This window comes from Pleurodeles waltl, chromosome 8 (genome assembly GCF_031143425.1).
Source record: "Pleurodeles waltl isolate 20211129_DDA chromosome 8, aPleWal1.hap1.20221129, whole genome shotgun sequence".
Classification (NCBI taxonomy): domain Eukaryota; kingdom Metazoa; phylum Chordata; class Amphibia; order Caudata; family Salamandridae; genus Pleurodeles; species Pleurodeles waltl.
This window is the reverse complement of record NC_090447.1, coordinates 1,415,196,681-1,415,217,574: the sequence shown is the minus strand read 5'-3', so window position 1 is coordinate 1,415,217,574 and position 20,894 is coordinate 1,415,196,681. Positions and strand designations below refer to the sequence as shown.

General features: G+C 40.8%; 1 protein-coding gene across 1 annotated transcript in view; it reads right to left on the bottom strand.

The window, feature by feature from the left end:
* Positions 1-19,945, bottom strand: part of DOP1B (DOP1 leucine zipper like protein B) — a 604,399-nt gene extending 584,454 nt beyond the window's left edge. Inside the window, exon 1 of the mRNA XM_069202530.1 lies at positions 19,704-19,945. The gene's annotated coding sequence lies outside the window, so the exon portion shown is untranslated. The remainder of the gene's footprint in view (positions 1-19,703) is intronic.
* Positions 19,946-20,894: the final 949 nt, after the last annotated feature.

The window sequence follows — 20,894 nt, the reverse complement described above, 5'->3', positions numbered from 1 at the left end:
AACAGATTCTGTGTCAGCATGTTCCACAAAAGCGTAATAAATCCATTTAGAGAAATAATCAATGGCAACAATCATGTACCTCATATTTCTAGGCAGAAGATTAAAAGGGCCTGAGAAATCTACAGCAATACTTTCCCAAGCGCCATTGGGAAACGGGATATTGTTCAATGGTTTATCATGGCACTTCCAATGCTTATCAGACACCACACAAGAAGTGCACTGGTCCACAAAATTCAACACTTGTTTATCAAGACATGGACACCAGTACCTTTCCTTTAACCTTCTACAGGTGGCTGAAATGCCTAAATGCCCTTCATGAGCAGCCTTTATAAGCAGAGGCCTCAAATCGCAAGGAGGAATGCAAAAAGGACCTCTCATACACACACCATTCTCACACGACAACTCGGCAGCTAATCGACGATAGGTGTTAAGTTCCCCACAGAATTTCTGATTTTTGGGCCAACCATGAGTAATATGAAACATCACTTTTGACAGAACAGAATCTCTTGACATCGCAGAAATCCAATCCTGCTCCGAAAATAAACCATCAGAAGCTGAGACTACATCTAATGCACCAACCACACACTCCGTGTCTTCATGCTCAGTATCAGACATGGGTAAAGGCAACCTGGAAAGGCAATCCGCCCTAACATTTTTCCCTCCAGGAAGATATTTCACATCTAAATTGAACTCTTGCAACTTGGACAACAGTCTTACTAGTCTTGAGGAAGCTTTACCTAAGCCATTTCCATCCATTAGGAATACAAGTGGCTTATGATCCGTGAAGTGTGTACAGGCCATACCCCAAATATAGGTCTTAAACTTACACACTGCCCAAACACAGGCTAGGGCCTCTCTCTCAATGGTACTATAGTTGATTTCAGTATCTGAGAGAGATCTTGATGCAAAAGCGATAGTGCGTTCTTGTCCATCCACCCATTGGCCAAATACCGCCCCCAAACCTTTCATACTAGCATATACCGCTATAAAGGATTTAGCTGAGGCTATGAACGTCTTCAAAGCCGGAGCAGATAATACAAGTGTTTTAATGGCATTAAATGCTCCCACCACTTGCTCACCCCATTCAAACTTACTGCCTTTCTTCAATAGATTTCTAAGGGGTTGTACTATCATCGCATAACCATCGACGAACCTTGAATAGTATTCGCATAGACCTAAAAATGAGCGTAGCTCATCTTTATTCGATGGGCAAGGTGCATTTGATATAGCATCCAGGTTTCCCTGTTTAGACTTAATGCCATCAGCAGAAATAGAGTGACCTAAGTATTCCACACTCTGAACTAAAAATTTGCACTTCTCCTTCTTAATCGTGATACCACAATCTCTGAGTATAGAAAATACTTTGTCTAAAATTATGGTATGTTCTTTCATGTATTTAGTGTGAATCATAATGTCGTCCTGAAAGGCACATACATTCTCAAAATCGCCAAATAAGGAATCCATTAATTTTTTCAAAACGCTCGCCGCTGAGGCTAGTCCAAAAGGAAGTCTAAGATATTTATAAGCCCCAAAAGGAGTCACAAAAGTAGTGAGTTCCTGAGAGTCTAAACTAAGAACAATTTGATGATACGCAGAATGTAAGTCAATAGTTGAGAACATTTTTGAAGTGCCCAAACTAGCAATCATTTCTTGTATACAAGGAAGAGGATGACAGTCAATAATTATGTTTTTGTTCAATGATCTCAAATCCACGCATAACCTCAAGTCCCCATTTCTTTTTTTAGTGAGAACAATGGGCGAAACCCACTCAGAAGAGTCTGTGAGAGTTATGATGCCATCTTTGACTAGCTTCTCCAAAAGATCTCTGAATTGCCCTTTCACAGAAATAGGAATGAGTCTTACCTTATGTGAGACTGGAACAGCCCCATCCTTGAGCATGATACAATGTTCAAAACCCTTAACAACTCCAATAATGTCAGCAAATACCTCAGGGTATTTCCTTGTGAAAGACTCTGAGATATTAGAAATAGGTAAAGTAATTTCTGACACTTCTAACGGCATTTCTCCTAAGACATTGGGATTGTCGAACCCAGGACGTAATACAATGCCCAGCTTCGCTAAATCTTTCCACCCTATGATATCCCTGCCATCCACTGCAACGTATATCTTTGTCACCGTGCTCCTGCCTAGAATAGTCAAAGTGGACAAAAAATACCCTAAGAGTTCAATGTCATGATCCCCAAAAGCTTTGGGACTAATGTCAGCATTAATCAATACTTTCATAATAGGCCAGCATCTGCGGTAAGTGACCTCTGCAATAATGGTGACAGGTGAACCAGAATCAGCCATGGCAGAAATTTCAATTGAATCAATAACTGCCTGACACATAGATTCCCTTGATATTTTTAACCGTGGCAGTATCCACTGTTAGCACAACATTGGATAAGTTAGCTGCACAATCGTCTACTCCATCAACTGTCTGTTCACCTCTAGAGTACACATTACTAACTTTCTCTCTCATGCTATTGCCACTAGGTTTGTAAGTACGGTTAGACTGTCTGCAAACAACTTGAAAATGACCAATTTTCTGACATTTTAAGCATTTCTTGCCCAATGCTGGACACAACTGATTATTGCTTAAATGATTGCGTGACCCAAAGCGGAAACACATTTGTACATTCTTATTAAATTTCGTAGCTCTCTCCTTAATGTAATTAACCTCAGAGTCTCCCATTAATTGATTGACTCCCATATCTTCTGTGTACCCGGACACTACTTTAGAAGTAACAATGGATCTCTCCACAGCTTTAGCTATATCTAGTGTTTCTTCTAAGGAAGGATTGCGACATGCTAACAACCGTTCTTGAATTTTCTTTGAACAACAATGGAATACAAATTGGTCTCTAATGTGCATGTCTACATGAGTACCAAAATCACATCTCGCAGCCAGCACACGTAAATTAGCCACAAACTCATCCACTGTCTCATCCATAGACTGTTTGCACATTGCGAAATTGAATCTTTCTAATAACATATTGTATTCATCCGAGAACTGCTTCCCAATTCTTTCTTTCGCCTCAATGTAAACATTCCATATTGCAGTGTCACTCCCACATTCATTAGGTGGAGCAATCATAGGTAAATTGTCAAAAACACGCTGCCCGGCCACACCTAGGTGATTAAATAGCAGGGCCAATTTCCTGGTGGGAGAAAAGTCATTAGCATCAATAGCAACTAAGTCATTTTCAAAAATCCTTATCCATTCTCTCCACTTGATGTCTGGTTTTCCACTCCTAGATAAAAAAGGTTGAGGCTTTACTACTAGATACCATAATATAACAATAACAACACGAGCTTATGAACGGGGCACCAATATCTTTGTAAGAAACAGTGCCTGAATCCCTAAGTCAAAGTAATGGAAATGTAAACAGTTAGCAATAAAAGTCACTGAGCGAAGAACACCTACTCCGCTAAAGTTCCGGTAGATAGAACAATGAATTCGTTGAAGTAATTGTTTTGAATAAAAATTGTTTTTTTTTTCTTCCTTTTAAAACACTTCTTTCTATAAAAGGTGATAAAGCAAGCAAAACAAGCGTTTTTTTTTTCCGAAATGCTGCGTGCGTATCTCTGTGCGTGTCAATTTCACCACATAGACTCGAATTGTAGGCGTCTTCGTCTCCTAGACGACCACGTTGATCAAAGCGTGTGACGCCGCCTAACGGAGACAAACAATGACATTGTGCGACGTCTGGTGCTGCACGAGAGGAGAAAGACAGTTGGAGCTCGTGGCAAGCAGCACGCGTTGGAGCTCGAGACCAGCAGCACCCGATGATACAAAAGGAAACAGGCCTCGCCCGTCACAAGTAAGGCAAACGCCAGAAATTTAAAATGAAAAGGTGTGCGACACACACACGTTCCAGAGCTGTAAATTACGATGAGTTAAAAGCTGTTCATATGCCGGTCGGTGGACTCGTCAATGTCGTATAAGCTTTAATCTCCTCCGTAGTCTTCCTCCTTACGCGAACCTCTTCACCCCACTCCTGGTACCAAAATATGTAGGGTACATTCAGATGACAAAAGCGCTTCTTCATAAACCAACGAGAAGTTGGTTATCCAAGACATAAGTTTATTTAGGAATCCACGACAGACATACATACACCTGACTCAACAGGCTGAAGGTCAGTATCCAAGTCCGAAAGAATCCAGAACCTCACAGGTAGATTCTGTCATCCTAACGGTATGGAACTAACTTGAATATAAACAATAAGTGTATAGATAGGAATAAAGCAAGAAACAATAAAGCACAGGCAAATACAAATGTAAAACAAGATACCATATGCTACACCCACACATTATAAAAGACAGATCCTTAACTAGATTTTCACCTCTGGTGACACCAAGGGTGAGTTCTTAAATGTTCATGTATACTAGTCACATCATTACGTGCTCCTATTTGACATGCTTAGGTGTTAATTTATCCATGGTGTGAGGCCTGTCACATTAAAGTGCAGGAATGTTAAGGCTTTCACTGCACAGGATCTAAAATGCATGAATAATCACACGTTGGGAGGTGCCCCATTCAGGACAGCATCAATGACAGGGTTTCATGGTTTAATAACACATTCAATGCCTTTTTTGAAGAAAATACTCAGCCTAATTACTGGTTCACGTTTGGGTTGAAAGTTCAGGAACGCTGAAAGCTTGGAATAAGTAGCCTAAGACACCTTACATTCAGTACTAAAGTAGGATTGATCAATTTATAAAAAGAAAACAAATACAAAATAAAAAATAAAAAATAAAGTGTGCTTGCTGGCTAAAATTAAGGAAGCAAATTACAGATTGAGGGAACTATTTAAGTGTTTTAAGAAGCCCATTAATCCCTTCGTAAATCATACTATTCCCAGTCAACAAGGAGACAGTGTTTTTTTATCTACCACAAAGTCTGAATCCCTGAAACTGAAGGGGAGTGGCAACATGAGAGCAGAGCATTATTTTGTATTTATAGCGCAAGAGACTGTAATTCTGATAAAGACAATAATGCCTACTTTGTGTCCCGGAGGTTATGGAGGACAAATAAGGAAGGTTTAGAATACATTGCACAACTCATCACAGATATCTTTAATGTTCTTTTAGGACAGGTAAAATTACATGTATCCTGAAAGATGCATGGGTTTACTCTTTGTTGAAGAAACCATTGTTGGGCAGTTCTGATTCCAACAATTTTATACCCATCTCAAATGTTCTATAGCTGCAGAAAGAAATCAAAAGGTTAACAGGACCCAACTGAGACAACTAATCTAACTTTTTGGTCACACAGAGGCACTGAAACAGCTCTGTCAGATATTCAGACTTGAGTTCTGAACATTTTGGATAAAAATAACCTGCCTTTATTCATGCTGTGTGACCTCTGTGCAGCGTTGGTCAGAAGGGGTAACCAGCACCAAAACTCTTGCCTACTATGGTAATCTGTGAGGTTCCATGTACCTGTAACAAAACACTCATTTGTGGGTTTTAATACAGAGTAATAAAACTCTACCCTTAAATGACCATTGACTTTAACATATGCTTTTCATCATCAATAAGTTAGGCCTACTGCCTTTATTGTAACATTCTGCCTTTATTGTAACGTTTCATAATATACAATAAGGAATTTAGCATTTTGAAATGAGGGAGGCGATGATTAGTCAAATCCAATGATATTTATCTAAGTAAAAGTCAGAGCACCCCAGCCACCACACTTGCCTCTCATTTGCAACCGCTTTGCTTTCCAAAACTCCTCTTGAGCTAAATGGAAACCAAGACCATGTTTCATATGCATTATGATGTTATCACATTCCATTAGCAGGGAAGCTAATGTGGTTGCTATGAGAATACTACAAACCTTTATCATTGGCTTGTTACCATACACCATTGTACAAAGTGGAGGCTCACCACAAGGTAATCATCCTGAATACAGCATAAAAGTACAAATGTATACACAATTACAGTTAGCGAATCAAAATACTATCTGTCCTAAGACAGCCTAAGAAGGACTGTTGTAGTACCTATGTTCTACTCCCCAGGGTGGGTCATTAACACCAAACCCCCTGCCTACTATGTTAATTTTTTTAATTCCACCTAATAAAATATCTGCCTACAGCAGTCTAACAACAATCCATCCTTAAAAGAATATTGTTTTATCACATTATTTTACAATAAGAAGGTTGGGCGTACTGGCTTTGTCTTGAGGTTTCATATAAACAGATCAAACCTATGAAATCTGGCATGACTTTTCCTAAAGAACTGATGAAGCCTTTTTACTATTTTATATTGGTATGTGTATGTCAGGTACAGTAAGTTATTCATCATAGCTTCCTACACTATCCAGTATCCAAGGAGGGTGGGGGGTTGCATGTGAATCCCCAACACTACATGCTTCTAATTTATTGTTCCAGGTAAGTAATGTTTTCTGTTTGCAGAATGTGTTGTATTATTGATTTTTACCGGTAAGTAATCACAAATCCTCTGGAGGCCTAAAATTAGCAACCATTCAGAATTATCAATTTTCAGAATGACCAAATATCCTTCTTAATAAGACACTGTGGCTGGAACTTGAAAATGATATAATAAAACTATTCTCCTTCCTTAATATACTTAGTAAACCAAATATAAACCTCTCACCATTAAATAGCTTCTCAACACAATAAGAGCCATCAAGATCCTTGACAGTAAATTTCAATATAAACTTTTGAGGTTCGTTCACAACATCTCTTGCATTAAACAGAAGTATTCAAATACATGAAAATTCAATTATTTGAAAAGACTAGGCAGAAAAGAGCAAATGAATTTTCAAAGACCTGTACCAGGATGAGGAAACTCCTTTGAGTTTTTCAATACTACAACAAAATCATGATCTCACCAATCTCCAATTCCTCAAGCTAAAGTCTGCAATAAGGAAAACCATCTTCTCACACAAAGCTGAATGCATTACATATTTGAGAAATTTAAATAGAAAGAATCTGTGGCAAGTACCATATACAAATTACTGGGGAAAACGAAATAAACTAACCCAAGACCTAAATGAAAAGTGGAAAACATTATTATTACGCCTATTACCCCACCCTTTGAACATTCATGGGAATACAAATGGCTCAGATGTCTCCAACACAAAGTGGCACCACTACTTGATCAATGCAAATACTGGGCTAGCTATAAAAGCTATTGGACACCAATGAAACCACATAAACAAGGCTTAATTGACTCTTCATCTTGTTGAAGCTGTGAACATACACAGGCAGATCTGGGCTACATGCTTTTTCACTGCATTAATGTGAGAAGACTTATGACTAAGATTGAGACACTAATCGGGGACATATTCCATGCGAACATTACCTTAAATCCTTGTACCATTACCCTTGGCCTCTGATATTTAGACTTGCCAAATGGACTATCAGATAGTGACCTATCCTTTAATGACCTACTCCTAATACCGCTTTGCAGTGGCACGTATGAAAGTTTTGCAACCAAATTACAGCCACAAAACATGAATTTTTTTCACCGACACTGTAACCACTCGCAAATGTGGATGCTGATACAAATATTTTCTACTCTTGAACAATGAAACTTAAACATTTCATTTTTTTTCTTTCTAAACACATCCTGTTTTTCTTCAAGGAACATTTAATGGAAACCATGCATGAGTTTGTAGTACTGTTCTGCCTTTACGTAAGTACAAGTACAATTCCTCAATAAACAATGGGTTGCCCTCAGCAGGTGGGCCTTAGAAGGCGGTGGTAGAGGTTGAGGGAGGTCTTGCAGGCTGCTCTGTCTGAGGCATCCTTGCTGGTGCGCCACCTCGTCTCCAGCTGTTTGCTGTCTCATTTTGCTGTTCTGAGTTCTTGGGTGTACCGGCTGGCCTTTTTGGAGGATTTATCTGGTTGTTGCTTGTGATGGGGATGATAGTGTCTGCGCAACTGGTGATCCAGGGCGTTGAGGTTTTTTATTCCCTGTTCAGTAGCGGCATTGGAGGTGCTGAGGGCGTCTGCCCAGCTGGTCTCTGAGATTTTGTTTCACCTCTTGGGGGGGGGGGGGGGGGTGCTGGTCATCTTGGAGGTGGAGTTGCGGGGCTGGAGATACTGAAGTGAACAATGAAATGATCAGTCCATGTGAATTCTGTGACATGACTGCATTTGATGCAGTTGCTGAAGGTGAAAATGGGGTACAGCGTGTGTCCTGCAGTGTGTGTAGGGTCGTGGACGATCTGGGTCTATCCAAGGCTACTCATACTGTTGAGAAGGTGTGCAGTGTTGTTGTCGATGAGGTCGTTGTCGTAGAAATTTAGGTCGCCGAGGAAGGTGTAGTCCTTGGATTCGAAGGCTAGGGGCTCAATGAAGACTAGGATGACATTGCAGAAGCTGAAGCAGGGACCTGGGGGTTGGCGATGGTATACCTTCAGGGTGGGGGGAGGACCAGCAGTTGTGGCAGTGGGGGCGGACAGACGCAGATGGGCTTGCCTTTGGCACAGTCAAGCTGCGGCCTGCATTAAGTAAGTCCTGTGATGGACGTGGCTTCTGTTGGCAGGAAGAATGGTGAGTTGGAAAACCCGGTCGGGAAAACCCTGGCGGGAAAACCCAGGCAGCTGTGGTGTCACTGCATCAGCCTGGAACAAGCAGGAACTGGAAGCCACAGACAAGTGGCAGGCTAGGTGTCCAGGTGCCTTGAATGTAAGACTAAAGTACAATCAAACGACAAATGTGAGCCCTTTATTTGCATGATTTTGATCAGGGAGTGATTGCATTGCTTCTCTGGCATGAAAAAACACATTATCAAACAGAGATCAGAATCTGATCACCTCTAGGAAGCCCTCAAATGTTCCATGTCTACAGAATTTACTGAGGATGAAAGGAACCATCTTAGTGGGCCAGATAATTTACTTGCCACTTGAGTCAAGCAACTTGCCCTTAAAATAATTTAAGTACCTAATGTAGGAGGGCCAGATTCGTTTTCAGGGCTTAAATTATGCTGTAAAAGATGAACTGTGAAATTGGCTACTACAGTGATGCAATGCAGTGGGAGATAACAAAAAGAGCAAAAGTTAATTAAGGCACTATAGACAAGCTAATGTTTTTGGGGCGAGCATAGCAACATGCAAACGCTGCTCTTTTTGACCTATTGCAGTCTATTCTGGGAGCTCTAACCACACCCATCTTACGCTAATCACTGTCATTCGTTCCTGGGCCTGACTTTTAAAATTCCTTTGATTTTGTAGGTAAATTCCTTATGTTTGTCACGCCTTGAGGCTGATCTGCTACCACCTTGGAGACTGAGCCTATTTCATGGATTATTGTACGATTGGCAAGATACCTTAATGTGGCGTACTACTTTTTCATTTTGCCTCGCTGCCTTGCGCTGCGTGGCTATATGATGTTTCTTCCTCTTCCTTGATTTGGGCATTCTGTTGTTTCTTTTTTATTTATTTCACATTTTTTTAAAAAGGTTCATAGAGTGCAAACTCAATTGGAGAAGCGCTTTACACAAGTACATGAAGTTGCATATAACGCGAACTCGGTCGGAGGCGCACTCTACATAACAGTGAAGTTTAATATAGCGCACACTCGATCTGTGGAGTGCTTTACATGACAACCACAAGTTTAGCAGTTGCAAATATACAAACTGGAGCAGTTACAACAGTGAAAAACACAGAAATCCTCAACGCCGCTCTCCTGGCACAGTGGGAGAGCTGATACTGCAATATTCACTGCACTCGGGGAAACGCGTCCCATAATACTTTGCAGGCATTTCTTTTTCAAAACATTTTTGCCCTTCACTTAGCATGTGGTGGTCCTAAGACAAGAGGACTGCCACCAAAACATTCGGCACAGTGCACTCTTTCTGTCTAGGTCATCTCCGAGACCTCACAATAACCTCTCCTACCATTCAATGTCTTTTAAAGCTCTCTCATAGCTGGAATTTTGTTTTACAGCTGAGAGTAGTTTTTATTTTAAGGGCCTTCTTTGTAATAGTATTGGAATAGGCCTGCTAGACCTCAAAATGTGTACGGCACTACGTCCTCTAGGGGCTACATACATATTTATACTGCATTACTTTCTGACAATCTATTTTCATATGGTTATGCCCTCTAGCAGCTGATTATATGGCTGTGTGACCATGTTTCTTACAAATACCATTTTCACTATGGTGTCCTCTAGGGGCTGTTCTGAGTAGTACAGTCAAAATATTACAATATTTGCTGCACTCGTGGAAGCTCGCCTTATAATCCTTTGTGGGACATTTCTTTTGCAAAACATTTGTGCCCATAACTCAGCCTGTGTTGGTCCTGGAAAAAAGAGACCACCATCAAAATGTTCAGCACGACACACTCTTTCTGATTAGGCCATCTCTGGATCCCCACACTAGGTTGGGGGAACCCCAAAACGGTAACCTCTCCAACCATTGTCTTTTTAATCTCTCTCATGGCTGGTACTTTTGTTTTACAGTTGGGAGTAGTTTGTATTTTCAGGGTCTTCTCTGTAAATAGTATTGCAGTAGGTGTGCTACGCCTCACAATGTGTAAGGCACTATGCCCTCCCGGGGCTACATATATGGTCACACTGTATTACTTTCTGCTATTCTGTTCTCAGGTCGTTGTGCCTTCTAGGTGCTGACTATATGGTTAGATAATCATGTTTCTTATAAATGCTATTTTTATCAAGGTGTCCTATAGGGGCTGTTCTGAGCACTACAGTCAAGACACTACAATATTAGTTGCACTCAGAAACTCGCCCCATAATGCTTTGGGGAGCATTCCTTTTACAAAACATTTTTGCCCATAACTCACCGCACAACGTGCTCTTTCTGTCAAGGTCATCTCTTGGTCCTCACACTAGATTTAAGGGGGGCCAATTAAATGTTTTGCTGCAGATAGAGGAAGAAGGTAAATGGAAGTGCTTTACTAGAATTGCTACTAGAATTTTGCTACTAGAATTTTGTGGCAGAGAGGACCAAATTATATGGCAAGAAAAGTCCAGTTATGCATTTACAATGCCTATAGCTCTAACTCAAGCAAATGCGAGACCTACTGTGTTGCAAATGCTTCTTTCATTATATCATTGACGGTGCTCAGCTGTAGTGCAGTTGCCACACATGTTCTTCAATGGCCCAGAAAGTCTGCCCTGCCCTCATCACATTGGAAACTGACCGAACGTTTCTTCTTTAAATATCACTTAATTTGCCTGTGCCCACTACGATTTTGAATACATTGAATCTATTAGGATTGAGTAGCTTAATGTGTAAAATATCACTTGATTAACACAAAATGGAATTATTTTCAACCCAATGCTGATGCACAATTTCACAAGTTACTCCCTATAAAAATTCTCTACTTTATTCACTCAAATTCAGTATATCTATGCTCAACTTCAGAGGATCTGTGATGGTTTAGAAACTTAAATAATATTTACAGATTAATAAAGTTTAGCTAAATAAAGTGGTAAATGTATAATTGAAATTTTTAAAAAGTACTGTAATTCAGATGGATTCGTGGGAGCAGACTATTGTATGGATGATGTGAGGCTTCAATTGAATTTAGAAAAGCTCCAACCTATCAAAATGTGTATTTTTTATTTATAGTTGTTTACAAATTAAATGAAATGTGTTATCATCTGTGTATGTGTTTAATGGAATGCGTGTTTCTGTATTTTATGTGTATTATTTTGCGCTTCAAATCATCAACAATGTTTAGGCCGGATACTTGTCTTCCAGTAATGACTTAGTGGGTGTCGCTGGGTTCCAGTAATGATAAAGTGGGGGTCAACAGAAGTCAAAAGGTTGAGAACCACTGCCTTAAAACATGTACGTTAATAGGTTTGCACAGACTAAAAAAAGCATTACAACCTTGGAACTATTGCGTACCACTACCTCCTGTCCCAGCACTGTCCCAGTATGCAGATTTGCAGAAAGGAGGCAAAATAAAGTATTCAAGCCCTACTCCAGTACAAGCTGTGGCATAATCAGAGAGGCTAGTATCAGAACTCTAACATAATGAGACTGCTGCCATAATTTGTCACTGCACTACACGGCACCAAAGGGAGTCGATTTTTTTTACAGAACAGGTAGATTTATGAAGCATCCTACCCCTTGGACAAGTAGACATTTTAATAAATTCCACACTCCTGCTATTGTAACAAACGTTGGCAAAAAGCCAAAATATCTCACAAAACACACATTGCCATAATAGTCCCTGGAACTGACCAAAACTTGTCTGCCATTATGCGCCTTGTGAAAGAGCAGACTCTAATTATTCAGTGAAGTAAGCCAATAGATGGATAGAAATAGAGAGAATTTTAATAAAACAAAAAGGTCTTGGTTAACACTAGACCTAATTAGGGTCCCAGTTCTATAAAAAAATCCACAAAAGGAACCAATGGTAGCTGTCTTTTCATTAGTACAGATTTACGTAGTTCATTAATCCACAAGAATTTACAGACGAAGACTATGAAATCACACTTCTAGAAATGATTTGTGAACTGTTCTTCATCAGCTAATCTTACCTGCATTCCCAAATTCAAGAAAACGAGACAAGGAGGACGGGCCTTTGTAGTAAGAGCAGCCCAACTCTGGAGTCAGCTCCCCGTCTCCTTTAGTTTTTCAGCACATCTTATTTATTTCAGGAAAGCTTTAAAAGCTTGGCTTTTTCCTCAGTAAACATTCACCAGCTTCTATGTGGCAGTGCAGTTGTTATTCTTTTCCTGATACTCTAGGCTGTTAGCCCCATGATACCTTTTTTGGTGAAAAGTGCCCTCTATAAACATAAATAAAATAAATAAATATAAAACTGTACCTTAGCATGAGCATTCAAAGTGTTACACAGCAATGGTCCAGCATACATCAATACTGCCTCAAATTTCAGAATCCTTACAGACACCTTTGCTCAGCACAGGTAGCACCAGAACAAGGAGGTTAGACTTCTCGCTATTGGCTCCAAAAGGCCAGAATGACCTGCCTCTACACATATGCACTGTCTCTAAAATAAGTGTATTCCGCAAGAAGCTGGACACTTTGCTCTTCAACTAAGACCATGGATCCCCTGCTTGTCTAGGTTTAAAAAATGTCTGTGGTTTGTAGGTTTGCATGGGTAGTGCCATACCATGGCTTCAAATCCAACACCTACCCCCATTCCTTATCTCAATGTAGCGCTTTACAGCCTTTTGTGTCCAGGCCTCTTTGCAGACCCACACAAAAGGGGTACTGTTGTTTCTTTAGAGATGCATGGGAACTCAGGTTGGTAGGAAATTTGTGGCTCCCAGAAGATTCCAGAACTTTCTGTCACAGAAATGTGAGTATAAAGTGTGTTTCTTATCAAAGCTTTACGTTTGCAAGAGCTTCAAAGTAAAATTACCTGGTGAAAGACATGCAAGTCACATGCCCCTGGAGTCCTCTGCTTGTCTAGTTTCAGTTGTTGCTAGATTTGCCTAGGTGCTGGCTGAGCTAGGGAACAAAATCTGCAGCTACCCAGATTGGGGAAAAAGGTCAGTTTTCAGTGGGAAAATGTGATGGGTCCATCTTGATCTTTGGGCCATTTCCTGTCACTGGCACAAGGCCTACCCACACAAGTGAAGTACCATTTTTATAGGAAGATTTGGGGGAATGTCATGTGGATGGACATTTGTGGCTCTATGCAGGTTCCAGAACTTTCCATCACAGAAATGTGATGAGAATGGGGTTTTAATCAAAGTTTGAGGTTTGCAAGGGATCCCTGGTGAATGCCATGAAAGTCACCCAACCATTGATGCCCCTAGGTGTCTAGTTTTCAAAAATGTACTGTTGGCTTATTTCTTTAAGTGCTTCTAAGCCACGGCCCAAAATCTACACATACCCTGTTGCAAAATAAAGGGTCACTTTTGAGTGGAAAAATGTGATGCGTCTAAATTGCATTTTGGGTTGTTTCCTGTCATAGGCACTAGGCCTGCCCAAACAAGTGAAGTACCATTTTTATCAGAAGACTTGTTGGAGCATAAAATAGTAGAACATTTGTTATTAATTATTGGATTTCACTGCATTTGTGCCTTTCAGATGTAAGCCAGTGTGTAAGAAAGAAGACATTTTGAAAAAGTACCCTCTAAATCATACAACAGTACAGGTACCCACATATTCAGAGATGTACAAATAACCACTGTTCCTAAACCTATATCTTATGCCCATTTCTGAAATACATAGTTTTCCTTGATAACCATTTCTCACTCTACATATTTCGCCGTATGAATTGGTCTACACTCGGTACTCAATGAAAAAACATTTTTCAGTGCAGTTCAACTGTTGGCTCTGGTTACCTTGGGTTCTTGGAGAACCTACAAACCCTATATATCCCTGCAACCAGAAGGGTCTAGTAGACATAATAGTATATTGTTTTAGTAATTTGGCCATTGTGACAAAATGTTACATGGCCGTTTTTTCCTATTCATTTTTAAAATAAAAAAATATTTCAACAGTTATTTTCCTTGAGAAAACCTTGAGGGATCTTACACATATGAACGGTTTCTGAAGTCAGAATTTTGACTACTTTCCAGAAATCTATAGCTTTCCTGGATCACCCTTGGGTTTCACATTGGTTTCCATCACAAACTGGAAGTAAAAAAAAATGGAAAAATGGGCTACCTCTTTGAAAAATGCCAAAACTGTTCTACAAAATTAGGTTTTTTGATTCAGCTCTGCATGTTCCTGAAAGCTGGGAAGATGGTGATTTTAGTACAGCAAACCATTTGTTGATGCTGTTTTTAGGAAAACAACATACATTTTTATTTGGAGCACTTCCTATTTTTCTTTAAAACAAAATCTAAATGTTGCTACATTTTGCCTATTTTCTCAGTCGCTTCCAGGGAAATTCACAAACTCTGGATACCTTTAGAATCCCCAGGATACTGGAAAAAAGGATGCACATTTGGCATGGATACCTTATGTGCAAAAACGTTATGAAGTCCTAATCACGAACTAACCCAAATAGCCAAAAAAGAGCTCAGCACTATTGGGAAAAAGACCCAGCAGCTAAGGGGTTATCTAAGCAGAGCCATGCCTCTTATTCCTCTGCAAACTGTTTTATCTTTGATTTGAATCAATGTCTTTCTAACTTGTGCCTGACAAAGTATACCTTATTTACGGAGTCCAACAAAATTAACTAACTGTCAAGCCATCCCATTCATTAGAGCACAAAGCCCTCTGCTCATGACTAAAGGTACAAAAGCATACGTGCAAAAGTGCAGTCATACGTCCAAAAATCTTGGTCCCCCCAAAGCCCCGGTTTGCAGTCTTCATGTGGGTACCTGAAATCTCTTCCTAGCCAATGTGTTTACAATTGTGACTGGGGAATATTTGAATAATTTTCTCTGCTGGTATGTGGTCTGGGCACATTTTCCATAATAAGTGTTTAAATCTACCCTGCCATGTGATTTCTGAAGTTCTTAGCGAATGAGTAGGCAGGAGGGTGCTGCCTCTACAATGCATCAATCAGCAACTCTCGACCTCACTTCAATAATTGCTTTGGCAACTCCATTTTCATGTTGTCTTGAGAAACACCTGCCTGTATGCCCATTAATCGAGCAATTAACGTGTCCTGCCTAGATAACCATAACATCCAGGTAAAGAGTTACCATTTCTAGCGTGCTATGGAAGAAAGTCAGCTCCATAAATCATTGGGGATGTACACATTCATAAAGAACATTCTGTTGTCATCTAGTAGAACACAGTCCAACACACACCTTTCATTACAGTCTGTGTTTACATGTTGAACTCTTAGAAGCCAGGAGCCATCCCTTTTAAACTACCCGCCTCAAGTATACCAAACATGAGGTTGAAAAGGATGCAAACTGGATTTCTTAATCAGTTGGACTGCTCCACTGTGTTCAGAAGTATCTCCTGTAGGAACACAAAACTGACCTGTTGTCTCAACTATGAGAAGGAACTATGGGGGTTATTACGACTCCGGCGGTCATCGATAATATTGCGGTAAGTACCGCCAACATGCTGGCAGTATCTACCGCCAATGTACCACTCTGACCGCCACGGCGTTAACAGCCGCCAGGCTGGAGATATCCATCTCCAGCCCGGCGGCCGTCATTGTACCGCCAGCTGGATTATGACCCCCACCTCGTTCCCTGTCACTGACAGGGGTCTCCCCCCTTCCACTCCAGTTAGCCCACCCCCCAACTCTCCAAAACCCCCCACACCCTCTACATTCACGCCCTCCTTCACACACACACATACATACACTCATTCACAAATACCTACACACATGCACACACACATCCGCACACACTTTCAAACATACATGCATACACATTACACAACATACACGCACTCACACGTCCGTACATGCACACATGCATTCCGTAAATGTGTCAACCAATTGTGATTTTTTTATTATCTTAAAACTAATAAGTGCATTTAAAAAAAGTGAGAATGTTGCCAATGTAATATAAAGAATCCATTTGATAGACTGGGGAATAGCCTTTCTCTGCAGCAGGAATCAACTGTCTCAAACACATAAGTATAATTCAAACAGGGGTAGAAGGAATGATTCAGTCTGCCATGATTTATTTTGCTCCGCTGCTCATATAAAAAAAGACTCACATAAGAGACAGGCTTCGCGAAAAGCAGCTATTTCAACAAACTTCTTCAGGTTAAACGAATCATGAATATGTTTCATCTGTGTTTAATTTCCCAAGTCATGAATCCTAAGACATCTCCTACATAAAACACCTGAAAAACACTACACTGTTGGGACAGGGTTGGTTCTAAAGGAAAGAGTTTCTTTTAGAGGTGCTTCCAATGGCACTATTGCGAGAAGGCAGATTTTAACCCAAAACTGAAGACAAGTGTTAGAACACTAATATAATGTGTTTAATAAATTAACAACACCTTCTCACTTAGTGGTCATATGTAGGCTTCATTTCTGCTGAGTGAGCATATGTTTAAAACATTATTTTTCACTCGAAGATCGAAAGGACAGTGTTACTAAAGTGATGTTTCTATTCTTCGAAGTAAATAAAATTTGTGTTAACCGTGTGTTAAAACGTTAAAGACAGCTACACAAACATGCCACCGAGAGTGATACTTCATTTGCTTTTTAAGTGCATAATGTACTGTAGAATTTACCTTTCTTCAACCAATAATTTATTCAATACGCTTGAACGTCAAAATCATATACCCACAGAATGTTTCATTTGAGCCGGTTGTGGCAGGTGGAGCTCACTGGCACTCCTTTTTGGAGACCAGGACTTATTTTTGGTCATCAGACTCAGCCCTGAACAAAGAAAGGAAAGGCGTAAAATGGGGGAAGAATGAGGAAGACGGAGAAACACTGACAAAGACAGAAAGCAGAAATGGAAATGAACATGCAAGAGTGAGAAAAAGGGCAAGCTAGTGCATGATGGTGAATGAAAAAAGCCTGAGGTGAGATTAACTAAACAGTATTTGTGTTTGTCAACCACGACATCTGGAAGCACAAGTAGCGGGCTTCTGAGAAAAACTTTGGGCCCTCACACTTATTACTTTTCAAAATAGGTACTGACCCAAAGCATAATAAATAACACAGAGTAACCTAACCAAGCATTTCAGAACACTATAGCTGCAGTACCTCAGCACATTCAGATTCGGAGTCTGGAATCGAAACGGAACCTTAGAGCCAGGTGGAACACTTGGACAGATGTCCATCTATCCTGCTCCATTACCTCAACCTGCCATTTTGGTGGCATTTATGTATTGTCCCCAAAGGAAGTGCATAAGATTATAGCTTCAGAAGACTTTCTGACTCACCTAATGACCCTGCCTAGCAGGCCTCTTTAAAAAAAAAAAAAATGAAGGTGGCGCTGATCGAAACCCCAACAGTAATATTTTACTGTCCCCCTAAAAGAAGGAAGATGCATCTCAATGGAAGGTGGTAATAATACCAGTTCTTCCCTACTTAACAATTCATACTTAAGTTCAAAGAATTTTAATAACTCTACCCCACTTCCACGCAGCCTGGCACTGCCTAACTACTGGAAAATAGAGTGGAGATGAAACAGCGGTGTCAGATAAGCAAGACTGACAAACATTGGCTTTACCTACCTTTGCCTCCACTGCCTATTATCTCAAATGTGGGGATCTTCAAGGCTCTATGTTATCCTCCTTTTTCAAAATCTATCTGTCTTTGGCTAGTTTCAGGCATGTGCTGGGAGCTTGATTAGACTTGTACGTGAATGAAAGTCAGTTCATGTTCAGCCTTGCAATACAGGGGAAGCTGACCAGGGCTACAAGTCAACCCTCCCACCTTACAACTTGGCTGGAAGTGAAATGATGGACGTTTGCAAACGTCTTAATGCTAAACAAAATGTACAGTGAGGTATCGTCAGCATTCAACATCTCCCAGTCACTAGGACTGTAAGAATGGGTGATAGACCATTGTCTGCAGCATCTGCCAAACCCTGAAATACATTATCTGTGCACCAAACCTATTGTGCTTAAATACAGGAATTCACTCAAGATCTGGCAATATTCCCACTAGCCAGGCGTTCTCATCATGCCGTGTTGATGTCGTCCTGTGACAGTGCCATGAGAATATGTTGGAAGTGTGCGTAACAAAAAAAAAACATAAATTGTTGGTCTGCTGAGTGCATAGTGGCAGTATCGTCTGCAGAATGTGCAGTATAGTAGTGCCAATAACACAACATCTGAACACGTGGTTAATTTTTGTCTCTCTCCTTTCAGAGGGGTAGCATCTTGGAATTGGAACAGTATCGGCTGAGAACCCCTTTCGTATCTGTGGAGTAGGTCCCTACTTATTGTAAAGCAAAGAAATGGATAGTTTCTTAAAACTGTGAGACAAGTGTGCATGAATCAATGTTTTGCTACGTAAAACCTTGTGAAATGCATTGTTCTAAATAGGGTAATATTTTCAATCGGATGCTTGTTTCAAAGGTATGGCATAGCAATGTGTATGGTAAGGCACTGTACTGGTAAGTCATTTCACTAGGTAAACGCTGGATAGTGAATGGATTTACAAGGCTAAATAACTGCATATTGTACAGAACGGTGTTGGTCATGAAATTCAATTTAGAATGTCACTGCATGACAAGAGTTTTCAATAGGTTTTTCATTCTTACAGAGATAGGTAACAGCACAGAGTAATTGAGTACAATACTTGATGTTATCTGGTGCTTCGCAGCACACTGCTGTAATTTTCAAAACTTTAAATAACAGGTGTTACTATTACTAGATTTATTTGCACTCGGTTCCAAACTCTCAAACACGGAAGGCTAAACTGGCCTTGACAAAATTCAAACTCATGACATGCAGAGATCATTGCATATTTCAGTATATATTGTTGAACTAATCTGAGATCTGTGTAAATCGTTTCAGATTATTACTGCACACAGAGGTATAATCTGATTATGGACAGTGTCTGCATTCTCTGTCATAGTCTTGGTTTGCTTCCATTCCCGACAGCATTAATTTGGAAGAGAAAAGCCCACACCTAGAAACACCGTGTGCCTGTGAAGATACGGAGTGTAATGATCACACCACTGTAGGGTGGTGGTCTGTGTAAAGATATAGCCACTACATATGGACAATCGCTGCAGACTGTCACTCCATTAAAAAAAACTCTCTTGCACAGGAGCACTGATTTCACAACATATGGAATTATTCAGAACAAAAGTAAGTCACGCAGTAAATCGATGAGCAGGATAAATATACATCCAAACTCGCCCCAAGTTCCCCACAGAGGGCCTTACCTCCCGTCTTCCGAAGATATCCTAGAACGACTGCCTCGGTGATGCTACTGTCACCGACTTGTTCTTATCGGCGTTGATAAGCGAAGGCAAGGAAGGTAATGGGAAAGCTGGTGTTACCCTGATTGACAAGCCAGGGGGCGGTCTAGTCAGAGTGCTTCAGGCGGGCCTTGTACTGAATCAAGCTATCGGTGAGAAACGAATACACGCCCATAACACGTTGTCCCGCCCATCCCTACAGAGTCCACCTGACGCAGGACCGCCCCGGAAAAGCAAGGTCCTTTACACGTCTGCACCGGAAGTGATCGTGCAGGTGTTGATGTAAATTATGGATCAGTCTCCGGAGATCCGGCCCTGTTAGGCTGCTGTTACCCGGACCCATATCAGACTATGGGGGGCGTAAAAAGACGGGACTGAGTCAGGGAGTGTGTCTCGTCATGCTGAGAGGGCGGAGGTGATGGACTGGCAGCGACCCGTAAGCTCCACAAGGTGGCAGCAATATCAGGACAGCCTGTCGGGTTTAGAGTGAGGGTCACAGCCAAACACGCCTTTGGGCAGCCAGTCCAGTGCCACTCTGAAGGCAGGGCCTATGGAATTATTCAGCAGGAAAGGGCAAATTAGAGGATTCTTCTGAGCGGAGAAAGGCACGCGCTGGAGCACAGCTGGTGTGAAAAGGTTTATTTAATGTATATCAAACAGCACAGGACAATCGGACCCTCAGCTCTAGGCGATAGTCACCACTGACTCCCTTGGAACTAAGCCTCGGAATCCTGTCCCCACGAACACCAGACACAACACACCTCCCCGTTAACCACAAAACAATAAACAAAACTTTCAATGGCACAAGACATACACCAAACTACACAACTAAACGACCACAATACAAACACAACTCATAACAGACATAACCAACACCAAATACACAATTGCTTAACAAAGACTAACACATGCATATACAGTCAGCAAAACTTCATAAACCCCTAAATTGAACTTAATTATAGACGAAAACTGCAAGAGAAATACAGTACTCCAACACATAGGCGGTCATTACAACATTGGCGGTAAAAGTCGCTTACTGCTGTGCAGAAGACCGCCAACACACCGCTGCGCCCGCGGAAATCCGCCACAGCTATTATGACCCACAGCACGGAATACACCAAAATTCAGACACCCACACAAGTCCGCCATACCAAA